General features: G+C 39.5%; 6 non-coding genes across 6 annotated transcripts; 3 read left to right on the top strand and 3 right to left on the bottom strand.

Annotated features, from left to right (window-relative positions):
- Window positions 1–2,798: 2,798 nt before the first annotated feature.
- TRNAS-UGA (transfer RNA serine (anticodon UGA)) lies at window positions 2,799–2,886 on the bottom strand. The gene has a single exon. It is a non-coding gene; the product is annotated as a tRNA-Ser (tRNA).
- A 706-nt stretch (window positions 2,887–3,592) lies between these two features.
- TRNAG-GCC (transfer RNA glycine (anticodon GCC)) lies at window positions 3,593–3,663 on the top strand. The gene has a single exon. It is a non-coding gene; the product is annotated as a tRNA-Gly (tRNA).
- Window positions 3,664–3,792: 129 nt separating this feature from the next.
- TRNAM-CAU (transfer RNA methionine (anticodon CAU)) lies at window positions 3,793–3,866 on the bottom strand. Its single transcript has one exon. It is a non-coding gene; the product is annotated as a tRNA-Met (tRNA).
- An 8,369-nt stretch (window positions 3,867–12,235) lies between these two features.
- On the top strand, window positions 12,236–12,322 carry TRNAS-GGA (transfer RNA serine (anticodon GGA)). Its single transcript has one exon. It is a non-coding gene; the product is annotated as a tRNA-Ser (tRNA).
- Window positions 12,323–13,529: 1,207 nt separating this feature from the next.
- Window positions 13,530–13,602, bottom strand: TRNAT-UGU (transfer RNA threonine (anticodon UGU)). The gene has a single exon. It is a non-coding gene; the product is annotated as a tRNA-Thr (tRNA).
- Window positions 13,603–14,979: 1,377 nt separating this feature from the next.
- On the top strand, window positions 14,980–15,052 carry TRNAF-GAA (transfer RNA phenylalanine (anticodon GAA)). Its single transcript has one exon. It is a non-coding gene; the product is annotated as a tRNA-Phe (tRNA).
- Window positions 15,053–21,732: the final 6,680 nt, after the last annotated feature.

Below are 21,732 nucleotides of genomic sequence, written 5' to 3'. Positions count from 1 at the left end.
TTTTAGATTTAGATAAAGGAGGATTGGCGGTGAAAATAGCAGTTTACGGGAAAGGCGGAATCGGTAAATCAACAACTAGTTGTAATATCTCAGTCGCTCTAGCGAGACGTGGTCAAAAAGTGTTACAGATTGGGTGTGATCCCAAACACGATAGTACTTTTACTCTTACAGGATTTCTAATACCTACAATTATAGATACTTTACAATCCAAGGATTATCATTATGAGGATATTTGGCCCGAAGATGTAATTCACAAGGGTTATGGAGGGGTGGATTGTGTGGAAGCAGGGGGTCCACCCGCAGGAGCCGGGTGTGGAGGATATGTGGTGGGAGAAACTGTAAAGTTGTTAAAAGAATTAAATGCATTTTACGAATATGATATTATATTATTCGATGTATTAGGTGACGTGGTCTGTGGAGGTTTTGCCGCTCCATTGAACTATGCAGATTATTGTGTTATTATTACAGATAATGGATTCGATGCATTATTTGCAGCTAATCGTATTACTGCCTCTATAAGGGCACCGTCAATGATCCCGCGGGTACTATAGGTTTCATGTTACGTCAATTTGAACTTGCTCGATCTGTACAATTGCGACCTTATAATGCAATTGCATTCTCTGCTCCAATTGCTGTCTTTGTTTCTGTATTTTTGATCTATCCATTGGGACAGTCCGGTTGGTTTTTCGCACCTAGTTTTGGTGTAGCAGCTATTTTCCGTTTTATCCTCTTCTTTCAAGGTTTTCATAATTGGACCTTGAATCCATTTCATATGATGGGAGTTGCCGGAGTATTGGGTGCTGCTCTTCTATGCGCTATTCATGGTGCTACCGTGGAAAATACTTTATTTGAAGATGGTGATGGTGCAAATACGTTCCGTGCTTTTAACCCGACTCAAGCCGAAGAGACTTATTCCATGGTCACTGCTAACCGCTTCTGGTCCCAGATTTTTGGGGTTGCTTTTTCCAATAAACGTTGGTTACATTTCTTCATGTTATTTGTGCCAGTGACCGGTTTATGGATGAGTGCCATTGGAGTAGTTGGTCTAGCTCTAAACTTACGTGCCTATGATTTTGTTTCCCAGGAGATCCGTGCAGCAGAAGATCCTGAATCTGAGACTTTCTACACAAAAAATATTCTCCTGAACGAAGGTATTCGTGCTTGGATGGCGGCTCAAGATCAGCCTCATGAAAACCTTATATTCCCTGAGGAGGTCCTACCCCGTGGAAACGCTCTTTAATGGAACTATAGCTTTAGCTGGTCGTGATCAAGAAACCACTGGTTTCGCTTGGTGGGCCGGTAATGCCCGACTTATCAATTTGTCGGGTAAATTGCTTGGGGCTCACGTGGCTCATGCCGGATTAATTGTATTCTGGGCCGGAGCAATGAACCTATTCGAAGTGGCTCATTTCGTACCGGAAAAACCTATGTATGAACAAGGATTGATTCTGCTTCCCCATCTAGCTACTCTAGGATGGGGAGTTGGTCCTGGTGGGGAAATCGTGGACACTTTTCCATATTTTGTATCTGGGGTACTTCACTTAATTTCTTCTGCGGTTTTAGGTTTTGGTGGTATTTATCATGCACTCATAGGACCCGAAACTTTAGAAGAATCTTTTCCATTCTTTGGCTATGTATGGAAAGATAGAAACAAAATGACCACAATTTTGGGTATTCACCTAATCTTGCTAGGTGTTGGTGCTTTTCTTCCAGTGCTAAAAGCTTTGTATTTTGGAGGTGTATATGATACTTGGGCTCCCGGCGGTGGAGATGTAAGAAAAATTACGAACCCGACACTTAACCCAAGTGCTATATTTGGTTATTTACTGAAATCTCCTTTCGGAGGAGAAGGATGGATCGTTAGCGTGGACAATCTAGAAGATGTAATTGGAGGACATGTATGGTTAGGTTCCATTTGTATCTTCGGTGGTATCTGGCATATCTTAACCAAACCTTTTGCATGGGCTCGCCGTGCATTCGTATGGTCCGGAGAAGCTTATTTGTCCTATAGTTTAGCGGCTCTATCCCTCTTTGGTTTTATTGCTTGTTGTTTTGTTTGGTTCAACAATACCGTTTATCCCAGTGAATTTTATGGGCCCACCGGCCCAGAAGCCTCTCAAGCTCAAGCGTTTACTTTTTTAGTTAGAGACCAACGTCTTGGAGCTAGTGTGGGGTCTGCCCAAGGACCTACTGGTTTAGGTAAATACCTTATGCGTTCTCCGACTGGAGAAATTATCTTTGGAGGGGAAACGATGCGTTTTTGGGATCTCCGTGCTCCTTGGTTGGAACCCCTAAGGGGCCCTAATGGTTTGGATCTGAGCAAGTTGAGAAAAGACATACAGCCTTGGCAGGAACGACGTTCAGCAGAATATATGACTCATGCTCCTTTAGGTTCTTTAAATTCTGTGGGTGGTGTAGCTACCGAAATCAATGCGGTGAATTATGTCTCTCCCCGAAGTTGGTTATCCACCTCCCATTTCGTTCTAGGATTTTTCTTCTTCGTAGGTCATTTGTGGCATGCGGGAAGGGCTCGTGCAGCTGCAGCAGGATTTGAGAAAGGGATTGATCGTGATTTCGAACCTGTCCTTTCCATGACTCCTCTTAACTGAAACAATAGATCAAACCAGATGGAAGAAAAATCGATTCAATTTCATTACATCTATCTCCCATATCGGCGGGATAGGAGTCTTTTCAAATACTCTTTTTCCAACTGGATCCTTGTAGCTCGGCTATATACAGCCGAGCTATTCTCTTTTTTTTTTTTATTGGACCGGTAAATGCAATTGTTGAAAAACAAAAGGAGAGAGAGGGATTCGAACCCTCGATAGTTTTTTTATCTATACCGGTTTTCAAGACCGGAGCCATTAACCACTCGGCCATCTCTCCCGGGGACAACTTCTATTCTACCCCTTCGTATAATCCCTAACTATAAGCATAAAGTCGGGTCGATACCAACTATACCTGTGACATATGATGATTTTTCATCATCTGGAATGGAAAAAAAAGAAACGAATTTCCCTCTCCTCTCACACTCAAATATCAAATTGAAAAAGTTTGAAAGCTCGATCAATTTATGGTCAAATCCTTTCCATAGTGCATTTGATCAGAATTGAAAATTGGGGATCGGATGGTATAGTCTATTCAATCTGTTGGGAGCTTGTAAGATCACAACCATGACTATTGCTTTCCAATCGGCTGTGTTTGCATTAATTGCTATTTCATTTTTACTAGTGATTGGTGTACCTGTTGCACTTGCCTCTCCCGATGGTTGGTCAAGTAGCAAAAATGTTGTATTTTCGGGTGTATCATTATGGATCGGATCAGTCCTTTTTGTAGGTATCCTTAATTCTTTCATATCTTAGATATGTTCTAGATGTTTTAGGTTCACACTCCCTCCCCCTCCTCCCGGAGGGCTTTATAGCTTTTCTGAAGGGCCTTTTACTTCAGGCCCAAGGAGGAGGGGTTTTCCATATCCGTAATTGAATTAATAATTGGACCATTCAAAAATGGTATCTACTTACGAATGGGATTGAACATATATGTATTTTCCATTTCAATTATATGAATATATAGATATTCATATAATTGAAATGCGGGTATGGTTGAATGGTAAAATTTCTCTTTGCCAAGGAGAAGATGCGGGTTCGATCCCCGCTACCCGCCCTTCACATGGAATATGAAAAAGAATAGTTCATGTATTGATCGTTTCTTTTCCTCACTTATAATTCAATTATAAATTTATAAGTGAGAGAGCAATCCTTTCCGGACCAAAATACTTCGTATGTTCTGGTCTGGCGGAGACAGGATTTGAACCCGTGACCTCAAGGTTATGAGCCTTGCGAGCTACCAGACTACTCTACTCCGCACCATTGATTTATATCATAATCAGAATGGGTACACAAAACAATAATGGGATATAGTACCCCTATCCCTATATAGGGATAGGGGTACTATATCCCATTATCACAAGAAACTTCAATTACTTTTTTCTTTTCCTACCAACTCGATTTTTTTATCCCGGGCAATAAACATGCGTGGGCCATCTCACGGAGTATGTGTCCGGACAATCCAAAGTCTCGATAGTTGGCTCTAGGTCTTCCAGTCGAAGAACAACGTCGATGGAGACGTGTAGGTGCACTATTACGTGGTGAAGATTGCAATTTTCTATGAATTTCCCATTTGTCATCCAATGATGACACTTTGCTTTTTTCCTCCAAAGATTGACGAATTAAATGATATTTCCGTTCCAGTGCTTGTCTCTTCTTCTCTCTCTGAATGAGACTCTTTCTCGCCATAATAGTTCAGTTGGTACTATTACCTACCAGGAATCAAAATATAGATCAGATTTTAGATGGAGTAATATTATGTTGATTACTTTTTCTCTGTGGGGTATTGTCATTGTATCAATGACAATACCCCACAGAGAAATTGATGAAGAAGAATTAACCAAATTTACCTGATGTAGAGGCAATTAAAAAAGCTGCATAAGTGAATATATAACCTACGGAAAAGTGAGCTAATCCAACTAATCGTGCTTGAACAATGGAAAGGGCTACTGGCTTGTCTCTCCATCGAACTAAATTAGCTAAAGGCGTGCGTTCATGGGCCCATGCAAGAGTTTCGATCAGTTCCTGCCAATATCCACGCCAGGAAATAAGGAACATAAATCCAGTAGCCCAAACAAGATGCCCGAATAAGAACATCCACGCCCAAACAGATAAACTGTTCATACCAAAAGGATTGTATCCATTAATAAGTTGTGAAGAATTTAACCATAGATAATCTCTTGACCATCCCATTAAATAAGTGGAAGACTCATTAAATTGTGCTACATTACCCTGCCATAATGTTATATGCTTCCAATGCCAATAGAAAGTAACCCATCCAATAGTATTCAACATCCAGAAAACTGCTAAATAAAAAGCATCCCAGGCCGAGATATCGCAAGTACCACCCCGTCCCGGACCATCGCAAGGAAAACTATAACCAAAATCTTTTTTATCTGGCATTAACCTGGAACCACGCGCATCCAAAGCACCTTTAACTAGGATCAATGTAGTTGTATGCAAACCTAGAGCAATAGCATGATGAACCAAAAAGTCTCCAGGACCAATTGTTGAGAACAATGAATTATTATTATCATTAATAGCATTTAACCAACCGGGTAACCATATGCTCTTACCTGCATCGAATGATGGACCACTTGTTGAAGATAGGAGTATATCGAAACCATATAACGTCTTACCATGAGCAGATTGTATCCACTGAGCAAATATGGGCTCGATCAAGATTTGTTTTTCTGGAGTACCGAAAGCAAGCATAACATCATTATGGACATAAAGTCCCAAGGTATGGAAACCTAGTAATAAACTAACCCAACTAAGATGAGATATTATAGCTTCTTTCTGCTCCAACATTCTCGCCAATACATTATCCTTATTCTGTTCCGGATTATAATCCCTAATGAGGAATATAGCTCCATGAGCAAAGGCTCCTGTCATAATGAACCCGGCAATGTATTGATGATGAGTATATAATGCAGCTTGGGTGGTGAAGTCTTGTGCTATGAATGCATAAGGGGGTAAAGAATACATGTGTTGAGCTACCAAGGAAGTTATAACCCCCAAAGAAGCTAAAGCAAGACCCAATTGAAAATGAAGAGAATTATTGATTGTGTTATAAAGACCCTTATGTCCGCGTCCTAATAGGCCTCCTGGAGGAACATGTGCCTCCAAAATATCTTCCATACTGTGACCAATCCCAAAGTTGGTTCTATACATATGACCAGCAATTGAAAAAACAAGTGCAATAGCTAAATGATGATGAGCCATATCAGTCAGCCATAAACTTTGAGTTTGTGGATGGAATCCTCCGAGAAAAGTTAGAATAGCAGTTCCCGCCCCTTGGGAGGTACCGAATAAGTGACTACTAGAATCAGGATTTTGAGCATAGAGATTCCACTGACCTGTGAAAAGCGGTTCTAAACCTTCGGGATGCGGTAATACATCCAAAAAATTATCCCATCTGACGTGCACTCCCCTTGATTCAGGAATAGCGACATGAACTAAATGCCCTGTCCAAGCTAGAGAACTGACTCCGAAGAGTCCTGACAAATGATGATTGAGACGGGATTCGGCATTTTTGAACCATGAAACACTTGGTCTCCATTTAGGTTGTAGATGTAACCTACCCGCTATTAAAAAGATGACAGAAAGAAATAGCAAGAAAAGAGCTCCAGCATAAAGATCTTCGTTAGTGCGTAAGCCAATGGTATACCACCACTGATAAACACCGGAATAAGCAATATTGACCGGACCGGGAGCACCTCCTCGGGTAAAGGCTTCTATAGCTGGTTGACCAAAATGAGGATCCCAAATTGCATGAGCAATGGGTCTTACATGTAAGGGATCGCGTACCCATGCTTCAAAATTGCCTTGCCAAGCCACATGGAACAAATTACCAGAGGTCCACAGAAAGATTATTGCCAACTGACCAAAGTGGGAAGCAAAAATTTTATGATAAAGGCGTTCTTCGGTAATATCATCATGACTCTCAAAGTCATGTGCGGTCGCAATACCGAACCAAATACGACGAGTAGTTGGGTCCTGAGCCAAGCCTTGGCTGAACTTTGGAAATCTTGATGCCATATACTTTTCAAATCCTCCTAGCCTTTATCCTATTGCAATAATTCTTGCCAGGAAGAACGCCCATGTTGTGACGATTCCACCCAGAAGGTAATGAGCTACTCCTACAGCACGTCCCTGTACAATGCTCAAGGCTCTGGGCTGGATAGCAGGAGCAACCTTCAATTTGTTATGGGCCCAAACAATAGATTCAATGAGTTCTTGCCAATACCCACGGCCGCTGAATAAGAACATTAAACTGAAGGCCCAAACAAAATGAGCACCTAAAAATAAAAGACCATATGCAGATAATGAAGAACCATAAGATTGGATCACTTGAGAGGCTTGTGCCCATAGAAAGTCACGGAGCCACCCGTTAATCGTAATGGAACTTTGTGCAAAGTTTCCTCCCGTAATATGAGTTACCACTCCCTGATCACTTATATTACCCCAAACATCGGACTGCATTTTCCAGCTGAAATGGAATATTACTACCGAAATTGCATTGTACATCCAGAATAAACCAAGGAAGACATGATCCCAGGCAGATACTTGACATGTTCCTCCTCTACCAGGTCCATCACAAGGAAAGCGAAAACCCAGATTCGCTTTATCAGGTATTAAACGGGAGCTACGGGCAAATAGAACACCTTTAAGTAGGATTAAAACAGTCACATGGATAGTAAATGCATGAATGTGATGTACCAAAAAATCCGCGGTTCCTAATGGAATTGGTAACAAAGCCACTTTGGAACCTACTGTCACCAAATCACCACCTCCCCAGGTTAAGCTGGTACTCGCTGTTGCACCAGGAGCTGTTGAACCAGGTGCTGAAGCATGAGTGTTTTGTATCCATTGCGCAAAGATAGGTTGTAATTGTATAGCAGTATCTGAGAACATATCTTGAGGACGTCCTAGAGCGCTCATAGTATCATTATGAATATACAGACCAAAACTATGGAAACCTAAGAATATACATACCCAGTTGAGGTGTGATACAATTGCATCACGATGTCTAAGAACGCGATCTAATAAATTGTTGTATTGAGTAGTCGGGTCATAGTCTCTTACCATAAAAATCGCTGCATGTGCAGCAGCGCCAACTATGATAAACCCACCAATCCACATATGATGTGTGAACAGAGAGAGTTGGGTACCATAATCAGTAGCTAGGTATGGGTAGGGAGGCATCGAATACATGTGGTGAGCTACAACAATAGTTAAAGATCCTAACATAGCTAGGTTAACAGCTAGCTGAGCATGCCACGAGGTAGTTAAGATCTCGTAAAGACCTTTATGGCCCTCCCCCGTAAATGGACCTTTATGAGCTTCTAAAAGGTCCTTGAGATTATGGCCAATGCGCCAATTGGTCTTATACATATGACCGGCTATCAGGAAAAGAACTGCAATAGCCAAATGATGATGCGCAGTATCGGTCAACCACAGACCCCCCGTTACTGGATTTAATCCTCCACGAAAAGTCAAAAAGTCTGAATATTCCGACCAATTCAGGGTTAAAAATGGGGTCACTCCCTTAGCAAAACTGGGATAAAGTTGAGCCAAAAGATCGCGATTGAAAATAAATTCATGAGGAAGTGGTATCTCTTTAGGATCCACTCCAGCGTCTAGAAGTTGGTTAATGGGTAGAGAGACATGTATTTGGTGTCCTGCCCAAGATAGAGATCCAAGTCCTAGTAACCCTGCTAAATGATGGTTCAACATGGATTCTACTTCCTGGAACCAAGCCAATTTTGGGGCAGCTTTGTGATAATGGAACCAACCAGCAAAAAGCATTAACGCTGCAAAGATCAATGCACCAATTGCAGTGCAGTAAAGTTGTAATTCACTGGTTATTCCAGATGCTCGCCAAATCTGGAAGAACCCAGAGGTTATTTGTATCCCTCGAAAACCTCCACCTACATCCCCATTCAATATTTCTTGGCCTACTATTGGCCAAACTATTTGGGCACTGGGTTTGATGTGAGTGGGATCAGCCAGCCATGCTTCATAATTGGAGAAACGAGCGCCGTGATAGTACATCCCACTTAGCCAAATAAAGATGATGGCTAGTTGACCAAAATGAGCGCTAAATATTTTGCGAGAAATATCTTCCAAATTATTAGTATGGCTATCAAAATCGTGAGCATCAGCATGTAAGTTCCAGATCCAAGTGGTAGTATCAGGACCTTTAGCTAGCGTCCTTGAGAAATGACCAGGTTTGGCCCATTTTTCAAAAGATGTTTTTACAGTATCTCTATCCACTACGACCTTTACTTTCTTTACTTCTGGTTCCGGTGAACGAATGGTCATTGAATTCTCCTCTTTTCGGACGGGACTTAAATAATAAGAAACCTGCCAATAGCAATTAGTGAACTTACGAGAGATATATCTCAACTCGTTTCTCCCTTTATTTTCTAGTTTATGACTGGAGCGACTATGATACGGGAGTCAATCTGAGGCAGGTGTTCAATTCTATTATGACATATCTTTTGAGGTGCTCAATGGACCGCGGGCTTTTTTGCATGAAAAAGCCTTTTTTTTGTAATTTTAAAAAAGCAACGGTGATTATTACACTACACCGTTTCTAGATGGATAAATAAATATATCTGTATATATGGATATATATATATATTTATTTATCCATCTATTGATACTCCTCCGTATGTCCCATATAAAAGGCCATCCATTATAAATCGTTATTCATGGATCATTAATGAAAAAAATATCCAGCCAGATGGATTTTACCCCTATTAAGAAGATCCGTCAACAATCCAGAATCAGAAAAGGTATTCTTTTTATATTGTAAATATATTCCTATAAGATGTCGACGAAATAGAATCTAATTTTTGGGAATATTCTGGAAAAATCCCATTGATTTCGAGTCAGATATTCAATAATGAAAACGATTTCCCAATAATAGAAACTCTCATTCTCCAAAGCGTCCTGTAATCTTTAACCAATTTTGTGCTTCGATGTAATTGCCCGGAGCAAGTGCTATAGCTTGTTCCCAATACTCAGCAGCTTGATCGAACCAAGCCTCCGCAGTTTCAGGATCTCCCTGTCGAATGGCCTGTTCTCCTCGGTCGGGATAGGTAAACTTGGAAAAGTTTTCTTCCCTCAGAACCGTACTTGAGAGTTTCCTACCTCATACGGCTCAATCCACTATTCTTTAGTCCTCTACCAAAATTTCCAAAGAATTGGAGATGATTCATTGGGAGTTCATATTAACCAAAGGACCAAAAAAAGTCAATGACATGAGTTTCTGATTTAACTTCCAATCAATTCAATGATCAGGTTCTATCTTTTCTCCTACCCTCAAAAAGATGAAGTATATCTCTTTCTATACTTCAGATTGATTGTCCAAATCAAAGTCTTTTTGCAAGGTAACTATCTCAGTTCCGTATAGAATTTTTGGAGAGTACTCTCTGGCTGGAGTACTTCACATCTTTAGGATCTGATGCTACACCGCTGCTCAATAGCTTAGTAGATCAACTCTATTACATAAGTTGATTCCTGATTCTTGTCAATGAGCAGATTTGATCGTATCAGCCCGAACCTTCTTTCAATAATTGATCTTTATGGTGCTTCCATCATCAATTGAATTTATTATCCATGGAATATTTAGGCTCTATCTATTCATATTCGGGCTCCTATGAGAGTTTTTTTCGCTACAGCTGATAAAATACCGTTACTTGGGACGGTGCATATGTAGAAAGCCTTTTCTTTTGTCCTTACTCAGTTATTAACTAAGTTATTCTATGGTACAGATAGTCGCACGTAATGACAGATCAAGGCCGTATTATTAAGAGCTTGTGGTAAGGATGGGTTCCGTTCTAATGCTTGGAAATAATATTCCAAAGCCTTCGTATGTTCCCCATTACTTGTATGCACAAGACCTATATTATATAGTATATAACTTCGATCATAAGGATCAGTTTCCAGTCGCATAGCTTCATAATAATTTTGTAAAGCTTCCGCATATTCCCCTTCCGATTGAGCTGACATTCGTTACGGTCGTTCATTCCATTGAAATGATCTCCGCTTCAAAACCGTACATGAGATTCCCACCTCATACGGCTCCTCCTTTCTTTACAGTAGGTAATATGGGGAGTAATCCGTGGAATTGAAAAAAAAAAAAAAAAGATTCTGACCCAATATTATGAATTAACAGGGGCTAGTGTATTTCCAATGAATCTCTAGCCATCCTTCTTGCAAAGATTCTTTTCCAAATACCAAGGATCTTACTACTAGGAATGGAACCTCTAACAATTTCTTTGTTCTTAACGCCCTGTATTCTCCGGGGATTAATCACTTCAACAATCTCCGATGGTTCCATTATAAGGGTATCCGAAGTACAAACGAGATGGATGTTTGTTGTCCCAACCATTCTCACTACCCTTCAGAAAAGGGTAATGCATATGGGCTATAACGAAGCTTTTGTGTTGTCGATTTCCATACGTAGTGCTTTCTCCCCTCATGCGCGCCTATCAAATAGGTTCAACTATACAAGCAAGGCCTATTGCATAGGTGTAACCTTTCGCTCGGTACTAAAATCCTCAGGAGATGAAAGCATCTAAAGGTGCATTGACCGGGGATACACGACAGAAGGAATTGTTCTATCTCCAGAACTCACCTTCACTGAGCGTAAGTTTTATTTTACCCAATTTTTATTCCCGAATACCTTACCTTTTCTTTCCCCAAAAAAGAAGAACGGAAAAAATATCAAATCACACCATCTCTGTAATAGGTAAATGCTTCTTTCTCCCCCGGAGCCATCGGGATTATTCGCAATAATATATCTGCTACAATTGTGAAGGTCTTATCAATAAAATTGTCATTTCTCTGAGATCTAGGCATAGTCAATTACAGATTTGATAATTTCCTTCATTCCCTTACGCAAATGATTCCATGAACGAAATTTTTTTCTGGTGCACAATACCATAAAATGGATTTCCTTACAATCGTAAATATGTTCTCATTCTATCTATTCCAATCTATTCCAATCTATTCCAATCTATTCTTTAAAATTAGAATAGATAGGGAATAAATTGAATAATTGTTCATTAGTAACATGAATAATAATGGAAAAAGGCTCGTATTGAAAGAATAATAGATTGGGTAAACTCGGGAAGTCCAGTTCGATTATGATCCGAACAAAGAAAGAGTTAAACGATCGAGCATTGCATAATGAGGATGAAATGCCTACCCAGCAATTGTGTGCTTTATCCATATAGATAAAAGAATATCGGGAAAATATAGTCATCATGACACAGGATCATTGCCAAAGAATTAGTTCTTATACAATTGATAAGATGATCACTACAGATCTATATATTATCATAATATGGAATGGATCAGTTAATCTGTCTTAAATTCTTGATTAGGCGATCCGAATACGTCGGATTAACCGGGATGATTGAGGATTTCCTAAAATAAGAGGAAGTTGTAAAAAATGTCCTTTCGTCTTTCCGGGGGGGGGATTGAATCATTACCTTATTTATTATCTATTTATTTCCGAAAGATTGAACTGTTCGTACCCGAACAAAAAGAATTCGTTTCGTAAGGAAGTTGCTATTGACTCATTTTATTAATTAGAACCAAGAGATCTCATAGGAAAGATGGCCGAGCGGTTCAAGGCGTAGCATTGGAACTGCTATGTAGGCTTCTGCTTACCGAGGGTTCGAATCCCTCTCTTTCCGTATCTTCGCCCTACTATCTATTTTCTTCTCATCCATTGTTTTTCCAATCTATTGAATCCCAATAGGACTATTTCCTAATTCCAGGATCAATCTACCTCTATTTGTAATAGAGAAAATAGAACGAACATCGGTTCGTGGTATGGGAAAAGTAAAGACTATTTTAAGAAGCAATAAAAAAAAAGTATCGCGGATAACAAGTAACGTACGTAAGGATTATAAAATGTCTCCTTCGGGGAAGGGAAAAAGAAGGGAGAAGAACATAATTTCCAGATGCCCAGCAACCAACCCACCCCTCTCTTTCATTTCATTCTCGATTCAAGCTTGACGGGAATAATACTCTACGACCAGCAATTCATTAATCTTCAAATTGATCCATTTACTATCTATTATTTGATTGATGAATCCTTTATATTGTAAGGAATGAAAAGTCAAATGATTTGGCAATTTATCCCTCTGGAACAGATCTATATTCTTCTTAATGATAGCTCTCAATCTTTGTTGATCTCTTATAGTAATCACATCTTGAGGTTTGCAAGGGTAACTTGGTATATCTACCATATGGTCATTGACCCGGATATGTCCATGATTCACTAATTGTCTAGCTCCGGGAATGGTGGGAGCCATACCCAATCGAAAAAGAATATTATCCAAACGCATTTCAAGTAATTGCAATAGGACCTGACCCGTTGAGCCTTTGGCTCTTCTAGCAATACGAACATATTTCAGCAATTGTCGCTCTGTTAGTCCGTAATGAAAACGCAATTTCTGTTTTTCTTCTAGCCGGATACGATATTGAGATATTTTCCTGGAAGAAGACCGGTTCATAGAATCCTTTCTGTTTTTGGGTCTTTTACTAGTGAGACCTGGTAAAGTTTTCAGACGACGTATTATTTTTAAACGAGGTCCCCGATAACGGGACATAGAAACTCCTTATTCAATTAACAAATAGTGCTAGAAAGAAGAAAGAATAGTATAACCCGTATGAGTACTACTGGAATTCTTTTATATGGAAAACGAAGATCTTTCTCCAATTTGTTATTGATCCTAATAGCTCCAATCATTTCATTCATCCCGTTCCTAGTTGGGAGTAAATGATCATGGCATGACGGACCCGACGAACGATCGTAAGAGTATTCTCCATTCCATCTTGATCCTAACAAAACTTTGTGGATTATGGAAATGAGAGGAACGGAACGGAACGGAAAAGAGCCAGCTATCGGGATCGAACCGATGACCATCGCATTACAAGTGCGATGCTCTAACCTCTGAGCTAAGCAGGCTCGATGGAATATCACTCCCCATTTCATTGGGGTGAGATCCATAGATTCCTTTGGAATCCTAACGATTATAGCGCGAATCAGATTCAATGACGCAATCCAGATTACGATTACAACGGAACATTGTTTGAATGTAGATTCTTTCAAGGGAAAGAAAGGAGAAGTAAGGGTCAATTGATATCGATCGTTTTACTCACTCTTCCAAATCGACTAGGGGAGGATAATAACATTGCATTTCAAATGGATAAATAATATAATGATTCCCAGTCATATTCGATTGGGGTAGAGATAGAGAAGGGGAGAGAAGGGGAGTAGGGGAGTAGGGGAGGATATTTCTCCCACCCAATATTGAGCAAATATCCAATGAATAATGCTGATGGATATTACATAATAGGATTAGATCAAGGTATGATCTTGTTCTTCGAGAAGGGGATATGGCGGAATTGGTAGACGCTACGGACTTGATCGAATTGAGCCTTGGTATGGAAACCTACCAAGTGATAGCTTCCAAATCCAGGGAACCCTGGGATATTTTGAATGGGTAATCCTGAGCCAAATCCGGTTCATGAAGACAATGTTTCTTCTCCTAAGATAGGAAGGGGATAGGTGCAGAGACTCAATGGAAGCTATTCTAACGAATGAATCTCATTTGGTCCAATACTGTAGTTACTGTAGTTATAGAACGATCTATTTACACCTCAAAAATGGAGAGAGATGTTATATAACATCAGACAAAACTGGCGATCAGAACTCGTTCCAAGCATTTTATTCATAAGATAGATGCCAGATTCGAGTTGAAGTACTGATTTGACATTAAGTAATCCAATTATGAACTTATCTACTCTAGATGAATAATTTAATTATTTTTTGGAATAAATGGTTGGACGAGGATAAAGATAGAGTCCAATTCTACATGTCAATGTAAACAACAATGCAAATTGCAGTAGGAGGAAAATCCGTTGGCTTTATAGACCGTGAGGGTTCAAGTCCCTCTATCCCCACCCAGGTTCGTTCCCGAACGGACTGATCTATCTTCTCCAATTCCATTGGTTCGAATCCATTCTAATTTCTCGATTCTTTTACCTCGCTATTTTTTTTTCATGAAGAGAAGAAATTAGAACATGAATCTTTTCATCCATCTTATGACCAGTTGAGTTGATCTGTTAATAAGCTGATCATATGATCAATTGATTTTGTGATATATGATCTACATAGATTAGATCATTTTGAAATTATTCAATTGCAGTCCATTTTTATCATATTAGTGACTTCCAGATCGAAAATAATAAAGATCATTCTAAAAACTAGTAAAAATACCTTTTTACTTCTTTTTAGTTGACACAAGTTAAAACCCTGTACCAGGATGATCCACAGGGAAGAGCCGGGATAGCTCAGTTGGTAGAGCAGAGGACTGAAAATCCTCGTGCCACCAGTTCAAATCTGGTTCCTGGCAAGATGTAAATATCCATGTCTCCATATCCATCTATCTAAATCTATTCTATCTAGATGTATATCTACATACGGAGACACCCCGATCAAAATAGATAGATGGATCAATCTGTTCTCTCCCTCTTCTTTGCTCATATTGTCCCTCTCTGTCCGTTCCAATTGAATCACGATACTCTGTACATATAAAAAAGTAGGATCGAGAACTCAGAAGTCAAGATTTGACGGTGGGACTGATAATTCGGCACTAGTCGGAATCTATTCATCCTATTCCATCCGAATCGAAATGGGATAGATTATCCCAATGATAGATCTATAATTGCAGAGTTGAAGTAGATCCAAACGTTGCAGAGGGTATCTCGAAAGTAGATTCGAATTGAGGTTCATAAGATTGATGTAATAACTTTTGACCATAGTTTCTAGTATGAATACTGGATCCAATATGATGATCCCTATGATTTATAGTGAAATATTTTATTCTTTCCTTGTTGGAGTTCGGGCCTCATATATCCATCGAACTATCTTTTCTTTCACGAAGTTTCGTTATAGCATCTATAATAGCCTCTGGTTCAGGTGGGCAATCTGGCGAATAGACATCCACAGGAATTAACTTATCTACTTTGCGAACGGTACTATAATAATCTGTACCAAACATTTCTCTGTGATAGTACATGCTCCAGGGCAACTACATATTTTGGTTCCGCATTTGAAATATCACTACAGAAGGAGCCTTTTTCATGGTCACAGTCCCCGCTGTTATAATGAGGTAAGCTCGTCTAGGTCCAGATCTTGGTACCGGACCGTAACGATCGGAGTCGAATCGCGAATCTATTAATGAAGCGAATTTGATGAAACCACAATTAATACTGTAAAGGAGCGTTCATAAACTGGAGAGTCTGGCCCAATTCGTTCGACAGATCGTTTGGGGTAGTTTAAATATCTGGATTCAAAATTGTTTGATCGAGTAAAGGTAACTTCATAGGATTCATCATTGGCTTTATGTCATTTTGTACTTCCCTCCCCCACTCGGAAATTAAGGACCATTCCAATGTTCCTCTTCGCCACGCATGGACTGAACCAACGATGAAAATAAGCACGAGAATTGAAGCTCCTATAAATGCAGATATACCCTGTATACTAGAACTCATAGCCCATAGAGAAAGGGAGACTGTTCCAACATCAAGAACAACAAGAACTGGAGCGAACATATAATGATCTTAGATCGGATCCAAGTATCTTCCCATTGGTTCGATACTTGATTCGTAACTAGTAGTCCGGTTCTTGACCAATGGGAGCCAAAGCTCTGGAAATAAAGGATGCAAGAATAGGTAGGAATGAGACTATATATTAATGAAAATATCCAGCCAGAAAGTATTATATTAGGGAAATAGGAACATGAATATACTCCTTTGAAATAGATCAAATTCTTATATTTTTACGTCAACTTCTTCATTATTATCCCACCCACCATGAGTGGAAGACCAAAGGACCGAACAATAAATACAATCAATTCTAATTGATTCACATATTTTGTTTCGTCCATGGCTTATTATCAAATTAATTCAATGAAATGAAATGTTATTTGAATGTCTATTGAGAATATTTGACATGAATCAAGTATGAGAGAAAGAATGTAAATGGGTCCCAATCCCGAACTACCCAATTTTAGATCTGAGTCTATACTCATATTATAGAATGAATATGTTGATGATCTTTATCCAGCATCCATGGCTGAATGGTTAAAGCGCCCAACTCATAATTGGCGAACTCGCGGGTTCAATTCCTGCTGGATGCAGGGGAACTGCACATATCCATTATTGATGGAATGGGAAGAAGTATGAAGAATAACACCAAACAATACAATTGAAGCATACCAAGCCTTTCAATAAAATGAATGAAAGGCTTGGTATGCTTCAATTAAGCAATACACGATAACAATCCATCAGAGTATTATCCACCTATTGAAATAGATTCAACAGCGGCTAGATCCAGAGGAAAGTTGTGAGCATTACGTTCGTGCATAACTTCCATACCTAAACTATGATATATCTGTATAATTAAATTGGTATATGATCCGATATAATAATAGCTACAGGCTTTACGGGAAAAAAAAGAAGAAAAGGAGGGAAAAAATTTATGGATGAAGTGAAATATCCAGTACTTACGGAGAAAAGTATTCGTCTATTGGAAAGGAACCAATATACTTTTAACGTCGATTCGCAATCGAACAAAACAAAGATTAAAAATTGGATTGAAAATTTCTTCGATGTTAAAGTAATAGCTATGAACAGCTATCGCCTCCCTGAAAAAGGAGGAAAGAGAGTGTCAATGATAGGACATCCAATACGTTGTAAACGTGTGATTATTACACTTAGAACCGGTGATTCTATTCCACTCTTTTCAGAACAATAAGATTTCAAATTTGAAACTAAATGGCCATCCGTTCATATAGAATTTTAACTCCGGATACACGCAATAGATCTGTATCAGGTTTCGATGGAAGAGTGCAGTTGGACCCGCAGAAGAAATTGACCTCTGGACAACATCATTGTGGGAAAGGTCGTAATGGAAGAGGAATTATTACCGCAAGACACAGGGGAGGGGGTCACAAGCGTCTGTATCGTCAAATTGATTTTCGACGGAATAAGGAACACATATCAGGAGAAATTGTAACCATAGAATACGACCCTAATAGAAGTGCATACATTTGCAAGGTGCATTACAAGAATGGCGATAAGATGTATATTCTGCATCCCAGAGGGGTCATGATTGGAGATACTATTCTTTCTGGTCCAAAAGCTCCTATATCAATAGGAAATGCCCTACCTCTGAGTGCGGTTTGAATTATTAATTTACGTGATCGGAAGCAACCGATTGGGTTTACAGCGAAACCTATAAATCTATCACTGATCCAACTAGGACACTTTTACGGGACGAACCCCAAAGGGAAACTGAGGATAAATGACAGCAGGTGATTGGATTCAAAAATTGTTCATATCGGATCATTGGTTCCGAAGATATAATAATATGGAGAGGACCTGATTGTTTGTCCGAAGCATGAACAAAATGGGATAGAGGCACCCTCTAAAAAGACAAGTTACTCACATTTGATCTGATGGTCAGAGGCGGATTCGGAGCTGGACAGTGGTAGTAATTCCCAAAATAAAAAGATGGGGAGAGGAAAAAAGTAAAAAGAGAGAGAAGAGAAAAAGATGTTTAATATGCCTCCTACGTTATCCATAACATACGAAAGTATTAGCGTAATTTGATAAAGTCATTCATTCTGAATGCTACATAAAGAATATAAGCCAGATGATGGAATAGAGAGACCTAGGATGTAGAGAATCGGGACATAGAGAATACAATAGATGCTCCTTCTCATCTCGATTATATTTATTCAATATATGTGAATATAATATACATCCAGAAAGCTGTATGCCCTGAGAGAGGCTTGTACAGTTTGGGAAGGGATTTTTATTCATCGGAATAAGAGTCTACTTCAACCAATATGCCCTTAGGCACGGCTATACACAACATAGAAATAACACTTGGAAAGGGTGGACAATTGGCTAGAGCGGCAGGTGCTGTAGCAGAACTGATCGCAAAAGAAGATCGATCGGCCACATTAAGATTACCATCTGGAGAAGTTCGTTTAATATCTGAGAACTGCTCAGCCACAATTGGACAAGTGGGTAATATCACTGCAAACAATAGAAGTTTCGGTAAAGCCGGAGCTAAACGTTGGTTGGGTAAGCGTTCTGAGGTAAGAGGAGTAGCTATGAACCCTGTAGACCATCCTCATGGAGGTGGGGAAGGAAGAACCCCAATTGGCAGGAAAAAACCTGTGACCCCCTGGGGCTATAGTGCACTTGGAAAGAAAAGTCGGAAGAGAAATAGATACAGTGATGCTTCAATCCTTCGTCGACGTGAGTAAGAATGGTTGGATATCCATAAAAAAAAAAGGAAAGAAAGGTAATTGATCATGGCACGTTCACTGAAAAAAAATCCTTTTGTGGCTAATCATTCATTGAGGAAAATTAAAAATCTAAACATAAAAGAAGAAAAGAAGATAATAGTTACTTGGTCCCGGGCATCCGTCATTGTACCCGCAATGATCGGTCATACAATTGCTGTTCATAATGGGAGGGAACATTTACCCATTTATGTAACAGATCGTATGGTAGACCACAAATTGGGGGAATTTGCACCTACCCTACTTTTTCAGGGACATGCAAGAAACGATAAGAAATCTCGTCGTTAATTGAGAAAGACTTGTCATTCATTAGGGAGGATGGAGTCAATGGGAAATAATAGTCCAGGTCCAGAGATACGAGCTTTGGCGAGAAATATACGTATGTCTGCTCATAAAGCGCGTAGAGTAATTAATCAAATTCGTGGTCGTTCATATGGACAAGCACTTATGATATTGGAACTGATGCCTTATGGGGCCTGTTATCCCATATCACAATTAATTCATTCTGCGGCGGCGAATGCAAATCACAATATGGGTTTGAACAAAGCCAATTTACTCGTTGGTAGAGTCGAAGTGAATGAGGGTGCTGTTTTTAAAAGGATTCAACCTAGAGCTCAGGGACGCGGTTATCCAATACAGAAACCCACTTGTCATATAACTATTGTATCGGAGGAAATCTCCAGATCGAATGATCCGATTATGTCAATAGAATCCCGAAAAAAAGGATATGTATGGCGCAGAAAATAAATCCACTTGGTTTTAGACTTGGTGTAACTCAAAATGAGCGTTCCCATTGGTTCGCACAACAAAGGAATTATTCCAAAGATCTCCGAGAAGATCAAAAAATACGTACTTGCATTGAAAACTATGTACGAACGCATATAAAGAGCTCCTCGAATTATGGAGGAATTGCACGTGTAGAGATTCGCAGAAAGATCGATTTGATTAAGGTCAAAATCTATATTGGATTTCCCAACTTGTTGTTAATAGAAGGTAGGGGTCAAGGAATTGAAAAATTAAGAAACGATGTACTAAATATGCTCGATTCTGTGGACCGAAAACTTCACATTGCTATAGAAAAAGTTGCGAAACCCTATAGAAAACCTAATATTCTTGCAGAGTATATTGCCCTACAACTAGAGAAGAGAGTTCCATTCAGAAAAACAATGAAGAAAGCTATTGAACTGGCTGAACGGGAAGAGGTAGAAGGTATTCAGATCCAAATTGCAGGACGTCTCGATGGAAAGGAAATTGCCCGGGTCGAATGGGACAGGGGAGGTAGGGTTCCCCTACAGACAATTCGGGCTAGGATTGATTATTGTTATTATCCGGTTAAAACCATCTATGGAGTTTTAGGGATAAAAATTTGGATTTTAGAAGAGTAGGAATAATTGGTCTTTTTTTTCCAATCTGCCCGATCATGGATCATCAATTCTATCAGATCGAATAGAAATTAGATTTACCATTTTGGAACCGTGCTATGCTTAGTGTGCGACTCGTTGGAATCGAGCTTTTCATTCTTTTCCGAAGTTATGTTATGGAGAACTCGAAATAAGAACGGATTGGTCTCTATAAATAAACTAGAGACTAACTCATTGCTTCATATTGCCAAGATCCAATAACTATGGGTAGATACTATCACCTCGTAAATACTTTCTTCCAGGAGAGAAAAAATGTTTGATCTCTCGTGAAGCGAGAAAGGTGTTTGGTAATGCGGAAAAAGAAGAAAAAGGAGAAATATTCTCCCAATATTGTATGGTTCATTAACTACCCTCCAAAAAGCAGTGTGATAAAGCATAAGAATCATCCTGATTCATTCAAGCAAGATTGAAGGAATTCAGTTTATGAAGGAGAAAGAGCTTCGGGTCAATGGAAACTAAGGAAATTGATTCCGTAACAGATGAAAAGAAAGCTCCATTGCGGAGGGAAGACCTGGGCATTTAGATAGAAGCTATGGAACGATGGAACCTATGACTGCATAAGATCATATAGGAATCTTAATCATTCATTGGATAGGATGGCGAAATAAACCAAAAACCAATTAATCTCATTGGAGTCTATAGGTAAGTCGACCCCATGGAGCAAATACTGGAAGAGTAAATATTCGCCTGTGAAATTCTTTATTAAGACATTGGATGGAAATTTAAGAGTTATTCGTCCTGTAAATTAGATTCTATATACAATATGTGTAATGCATAGATATAGACTCATTTATCTACACATTGATTATTCACGAGGAGCCGGATGAGAAGAAACTTTCATGTCCGGTTCTGGATTAGAGATGGGATCAAAATACTATTAACCATCGACTATAACCCAAAAAGAACAAAATTTCGTAAACAACATAGGGGAAGAATGAAAGGAGTATCTTACCGCGGCAATCGCATTTGTTTCGGTAGATTCGCTCTTCAAGCACTTGAACCCGCTTGGATCACATCTGGGCAGATAGAAGCCGGACGAAGAACGATTAATCGTTATGCCCGTCGTGGCGGAAAAATATGGGTACGTATATTTCCCGACAAACCTATTACAATGAGACCTGCAGAAACACGTATGGGTTCCGGGAAAGGATCTCCCGAATATTGGGTATCTGTCATCAGACCAGGTCGAATACTTTATGAAATGGGCGGAGTATCCGAAACCGTCGCTAGAGCAGCTGCTAGAATAGCTGCATACAAAATGCCTATACGTACTCAATTTGTTACTACTTAACC

The sequence above is a fragment of the Pinus tabuliformis genome, chromosome 3_1 (assembly GCF_031772625.1).
Source record: "Pinus tabuliformis cultivar Carrire ecotype Pingquan chromosome 3_1, CPIR1, whole genome shotgun sequence".
In the NCBI taxonomy this organism is placed as follows: domain Eukaryota; kingdom Viridiplantae; phylum Streptophyta; class Pinopsida; order Pinales; family Pinaceae; genus Pinus; species Pinus tabuliformis.
The sequence above is the reverse complement of the archived record's forward strand: the minus strand, read 5'-3'. Positions and strand labels throughout refer to the sequence as shown.